This window comes from Crotalus tigris, unplaced genomic scaffold (assembly GCF_016545835.1).
Source record: "Crotalus tigris isolate CLP2741 ecotype Arizona unplaced genomic scaffold, ASM1654583v1 scf7180000024461.5605484, whole genome shotgun sequence".
NCBI classification, from domain to species: Eukaryota; Metazoa; Chordata; class Lepidosauria; order Squamata; family Viperidae; genus Crotalus; species Crotalus tigris.
The window spans coordinates 1,979,923-1,986,117 of record NW_024100632.1 but is presented as its reverse complement, the minus strand read 5'-3'; positions in this window follow the sequence as shown (position 1 = coordinate 1,986,117).

Below are 6,195 nucleotides of genomic sequence, written 5' to 3'. Positions count from 1 at the left end.
AAGAAGCTGTGAGAAGCTGGTGGCAGATGGTCCCCCAGTCCTGATCGTCATGCAACCTCCTGCCAAAAGGCCGTTTGGCCCTTGCATGCATCACACTCCCAGACACACAGACACGCAAGCTGTGAGGTTTGATTCACATTTACAGACCCTTTTGTCCATTTCTTTGCGTTAACAGGGAAGGGTATCCTTGACCTCTTAAAGGACCACCATCAGCTTTGGTTAGGCTCCAAACTGGGTTTCCTTCTGTAGGTAGTCCTCGACTTACATCCATTCGTTTAATGGCCATTCAACGTTACAACGGCGCCGAATACTTACGACCCTGGCAGCATCGCCAGGGTCACGTAAAATTTGGGCATTTGGCAACTAGCATGTACTTATGACGGTTGCGCTATCCCCCGGGGTCACGTGATCACTATGGGTAAGCTTCCCATCTGGCTTCCAATGTGCCGAGTTCAACGGGGGAAGGGAGATTCGCTTAACAACCAAATGATTCACTTAACAGTTGTGGTGGGAAAGGTCATAAAGTGAGCTAAAACTCCCTCCACAACTGTCTTGCAACAGAAATGTCGGTCTCAACTGTGGCCGTAAATCGAGGACTGCCTGAATTGCACATAAGGGCTAGGACAGGGGTAGGCAACTTTGGCTCTTTTATGACTCGTGGACTTCAACTCCCAGAATTCCTGAGCCAGCCATGCTGAAGGGAAAGGGAGAGGTTTCCAAGCTGAGCCAAGCTGGCTCAGGAATTCTGGGAGTTGAAGTCCACGAGTCATCAAAGAGCCAAGGTTGCCTACCCCTGGGCTAGGGTCTTGAGGTTGCTCATTTCTGCCAGAGAGCCAATTCTGAAAGAGGCATTCAGGGGTAGAAAGTCAGAGAGAAAAATTGGGCCGGCATAAAAAAACAGCAGGATAAGCACTAAATGTCTTATCAACTAGCTGTTCTTCTGGATTGCCTAGTCACAAGGTGGAAATATAATATTTGGGGACCTCCCAAAGCATCTTCTAGAAGGTATTTGTGGGGACAGAGCATCAACTGAAGAAATTTTAACACCTCTTCCGTTATCAAGATCTTCCAAAAGCAGTCCTGGTGGGCTGGCCTAAGATTTCATGAACTTGGGGAATAACGAGAACTTAGGAGAGAGAATGCCTAAATCCTTCAAAATCTGGACCAGGTTTCATGTCCGTGCAGGCCCAAGAGGGAAGGAAACCTTGCTTGTAGTTAGTCTGTATGACCTTAAGAGGCCACAGAGAAGTCAAAATTCAAGGAAGAAGATGAAGCCCCGTGTCTCTCTCTCTGTTTTGCTTCTGGTTACTTGACACGAATTGGGTTGTCTGAAGAGCATGGGGCTGGCTAGGTGGTGTGATTGTGACCCTACTTCCTTGCCTTCTTTCAGCAACGCTACAGTTCAGATGGGAAAGTGTTCAGGGAAAACCAATTTTCCTTCATTCAGGAGAGCAGGTGACCCAAGTCCTGTGTTCCAGAAGCAGATCTTGCAGACCTTTTGAAGACCAGCTAAGCATTATGCAAAATCTGGAAAGGATACTTCTTCCTTGTCCAAATCCATAACGCTCGCTTCCATCCTTAACTGGTCTGTCTTCTTGTCCCCGGAGGAGGTCAAGTTGAAACTAGGGCAGAGGAGAAATGATAAGAGGGATCTTCTCTCTCTAGAAAGAGAAGGATCCTACTGCCTCCAGGAGAAACCTTCAAAAGACTCCAGGTTTTCTCCCTCACTAGCCACCAGACTATCTGAGCCATAGCTCTCCGGAGAAGATCCAGAGAAAAGAAGAAGGGGGTTAAAATAGCCCGTTGGGGGTTAAAATAGCCCATTCCATCAGAGATTGCTTATCCTTCCAGCAATTGTTCTATTGCCTCTGTGAGAAGGATGTCTCTTGGTTCTAGAACCACCTTCCTCAACCCCTTATCTTCCAGGGTTCTTGAACCCGTCCTGTACAGGTTGATAAGGAAGGGAGCCTGGCCCAACACATCTGGAAAACACCAGCTGAAGAAAGAGGTTGTAGGTAGATAGAAATCTAGTCTTCCTGCTTAAAAATCCAGTATTAATATTTTATATTTTTGGGGTATGCACTTATGAGATAGCTGGGCTGGGAGCCACTTGACTGGCCCCCAAATCACCCAGGCATCTTCCATGGCTGAGGTTGGACTGGATCTCCCAGCTTCTACTTGAGGATCTTCATGTCTACACCACTCTGCTTTTAGGGTCCAATGTGTCCCAGGGAGCTTCTGGGACTAAATAATGGTGAGATTAGAACTGGGGTCTCCCCCACTCTTAGGTCACCACTCTGGGAGCAATAAACTTGGGAACAATAGCTCCAGCAGAGCCAAGATCACCGCTTACTGAGGTCCTTTTTGAGCGATCAGGTTATAGCAGCGGGAAACGGCAGCTCTGCAGATTTTTTAAATTAGCATCATGGAGATAGCTTCTTACAGCTTCCTAGTTTAAAGCTCCAGAAGAAGGAGAAGAAGAAGAAGCTGGTCAGATAGAATTAAGTTGTTCCAGTGACTGGTAGTTTGAAATGTCTAAGTCAGGGGTCTCCAAACCTGGCACCTTGAAGACTTGTGGACTTCAACTCCCATAATTCCTCAGCCAGCTAGATTGTTTATATCTCCGACCACCTTTATACATCGGTTTTTCCAAAGTGTTCCTCCCCCGGAATTCAGACCATGATGACCCACCATCCCCAGCCAACCTGGGTTAGTAAAGACTGGCCTGGATGTAATCTGGTGCTTTCTGAGCTCCTGAACCAAGAATGGTATCGGTGCTGTTGGACAGGTGTAGGTAATAGAATCCCAACATATATGGCCAATAAAACATAAGTCATCCCTGTATGCTTGGTAGGAAGCTACCTGAGATTATGGCTGTATTCAGACAATCTTTCTGACCTAGGGTTAATGGAACACGGCCTTTCTCCTTAACCCAAGTTTAGGAGTTGACACCACAGGCTGAGCTACAGTGTAATTGGCTTGTTCGGGATACACATGTTCCCGATGGGAGTTTCTTTTGAGTAGATGCAGTAGTACAGAGATTGCGCTAGGAAAATTCAGAGGAGGAAGGTAGTTTAAAAATAATAAGAAGAATTGTCTGGATATCAGTGCAGGAAGCTGTGAGCTTATCCTACACTGGAATGACATGGGGAGGGGCTGCAGACTCTTCCAATATTACTGACACCCCTCTCCAGCAAAGATGGCTGCCATCATTTGGGATTGGAATAGTGTAATGAAAGCAATTGCTGGGAAAAATCGTTCGCTTTATGGAATTTGGGATCTGCTGGTCGTTCGTTTGCTACCTTTCCCATAATCTAGGTGGGGAGGCGAACCAGGGGGTGATAGTAGGTGGAACAACTAGAAGGAGGAGACCGACAGCCAATTTAGGAAGAATGGTTGAGCAACTGGGTGAGACCTATCTTCTTCCTCAGGGGCCAAAGATTAGACTAGGAAAAAGACTTAGATGAAGCTAGTGGAGTTGGTTCAACCCCCACGCTGTTGCCCTTGACAAGACACAACCTTTGTGTCATCCATTGTTCTTACAACTTACCTACCTTTCTTAAGTCTTCTGCCCCTTGGTCAAAAAGCTCATGGAGGTGTCCCAGGCTTGCAGGAGAGACGGGGGCCCTTCATCTTTCCATAGTTGAGCTCCCGGGGGAAGGCTCCCATCTTTAAAAAAGGAGAAGAGGACAAAAGCAACTGAGTTCAGGGAGTCCTCAACTTACAACCGTTCGTACAGTGACTGTTTGAAGTTACAACGGCACTGAAAAAAGTGACGTGGGATGAGTTGTCACGCCTACGGCCCTTGCCGTAACCCTAATGTCATGGGTTCAAAATTCAGAGGCTTTTGTGACCTTCTAACCAGATTCACTTCACGACCGAATGAGTCCCTTAACAACCGGAGTCCCTTAACTGTGGCCAAGAGTCGCAAAATGGAGCAAAAGCCGCTTTAACAACTGTCTTGATTAGCGACGGAAATGTTGGGCTCAGAAGTTGAGGGCTCCCTTAGGCAAGGTTGCATGGACAACAGTCCCTGTTATGTAGGCAGTTAAATCCACAACCCAACTCCCTACACTGTGGAGGGCTAAAGGAGAGAAGAACAGAATAAACGGGGAAAAAAACGGAAATGCATCCAGATCGGGAGATTCTCATGACAGGGGGAAAATCCCCTTTCAGAAGGCAGAGAGGCGAGATGGGTGAGGAATCCCACCGTTAAAGGAAATTCCTGCACATAAAACATTTTGCTCCTCTCCCTTGTTTTATTTTTGAAAAGGTTTAATTCTTCATCCCGATAACGGAGAAGTCTTTGATTAGCCTTGATGTGCAGCTTATATCCTCTGCTGTAGTCGGAGCCCGGTTATCAGCCAGCCCTTAAAGACTGTGCCCACTGGGAGATGTAGGGCACTACATTTCCCTCCCCCCCCCTTTGCCCCGCCTGCATGGATGTTGGAATGTTTGGGAATGATGGGACATGTAGTCCATAAGAGGTCACTGCTAGGGAAGAGGGCTGGGAACCAAAGGTGGCTTTGCCTTCGGTTTGGGATCCGACTGGCATCTTCCCCTCTTCCAGAGAAACTGGGAAACTGGTTTGGCTGGTCACACTGGGGGTGGGGGTTACTGGGGGTGGGTGGGGTGGGTGCGTGGAGGGAAGGAGGGGTGAAATAAAGCACATTGCTGGAGCAGGCAGACAGAATGTATTTATATAGGTCTGTGTACATATCAAACCATATCGTAATTTTTGTACGTAGCAGTCCTGTATATAACTGTACGGTTTTTATAAGATATTCTATAAAGGCATATTTTAGTAGAAAACGCAGCACTCTCCCTGATTCTTTGGGGAAACGGGTTCTCCCGCGAATCGAGCTGGACGTCATCAAAGACGGGGGAGGGCGGAGCTCCGTTCTCCGAGTTTGTGGGTTGGCTTCCCAACGTTTCGTTACCAGGCTAGGTAACATCTTCAGTGGAGTTTAAAGGATGTCCAAGACGGGAGTTCAGCCATCCTCGTTCAATTTGAAATCGCTGTCCGATTGGTCTACAAGAGCGGCCGAGATGGCCGCCTGCGAAAGGAGGGTGAGAACGTGGACTGCTTCTGGACCAAAGCAACGAAGATAGAGGACATCAATTCAGCCAACCTTCTCCAAAGCTGGTGACTGTTCCCAATTTAACAAATTAAAAGGGTCTTGCCGACAAAACACGCAAAGTTAAACCGTGGGGATACTGATTGTCCACAACTGGCCATCAGTTGCTTAGCAATTTTTTTGAAGTTTCATTACAGTGGCAATGAAAAAAGAGACGACTAGTTCTTGCACACCATCCCCATGGCCATAGGATCAGGATTCAGGGGTTTAGCAACTGGTGTATTTTTATGACAGTTGCAATGTCCCGGTGTTGTGCGATTGTCGTTCCAGCAAGCCAAGTCAACGAAGAAAGTTGGATTCGTTCAGTGACCATCACTTAACAAGTGCAGTGATGGGCTTAATGTCACACATGCGCATAAGACCATGCGCAATTCATGCAGAAATTCTGTTCCCAACAATGGTTTTGAGGATTACCTGTACATGCATACCTACTTTTGGGGGGGGGGCACATGTGTCAATTTACGCGAGTTAAGCACGGAGCCGTACATTCTCACATGGGGAGTGGATTCAGCCAATTGTGGTTTGCTTAGCCAACCGGTGAGATGTAACCGACTGAATGATTTGATGCCTCCTGACCTTTTCAAAGGCTTTCTGTGTGTGGCCTGGGATTGCAGCAGGCCTGAATTATCACAGAGACTGCGATTTGCACAACCCTCCCCCCCCAGGATAAATATATTGAGGGGCTGGGGAAGTTGGAGAGTTGTAGTCTATGCGTGTTCAAAAGTGGTTGAGGTTGAGAAACAGTGATTTAGGGTGACGTAGCAAAAAAGTCTGATGTCACACATGCGCACACGGATCTAAGACAACCCGCCATGACCAACTCACCCACTTGCCGCTGGACGAGAATTACGCTAATGTAGAAGAAACGGTGGAATAGAACCGTGAAAGAAAAAGTGCAAAAGGAGGGACAGAATGAAACGTGAACGACACAAATCAACACCATTTTTTATTTATTTTAAATAATGGAATTGTTAAATTGTCCCGTGGCGAGTTGTCCCACTCCGCGCACACCCATATGCACACAACACACACAAAAAAGGTATTTTCTGTTTCAAGG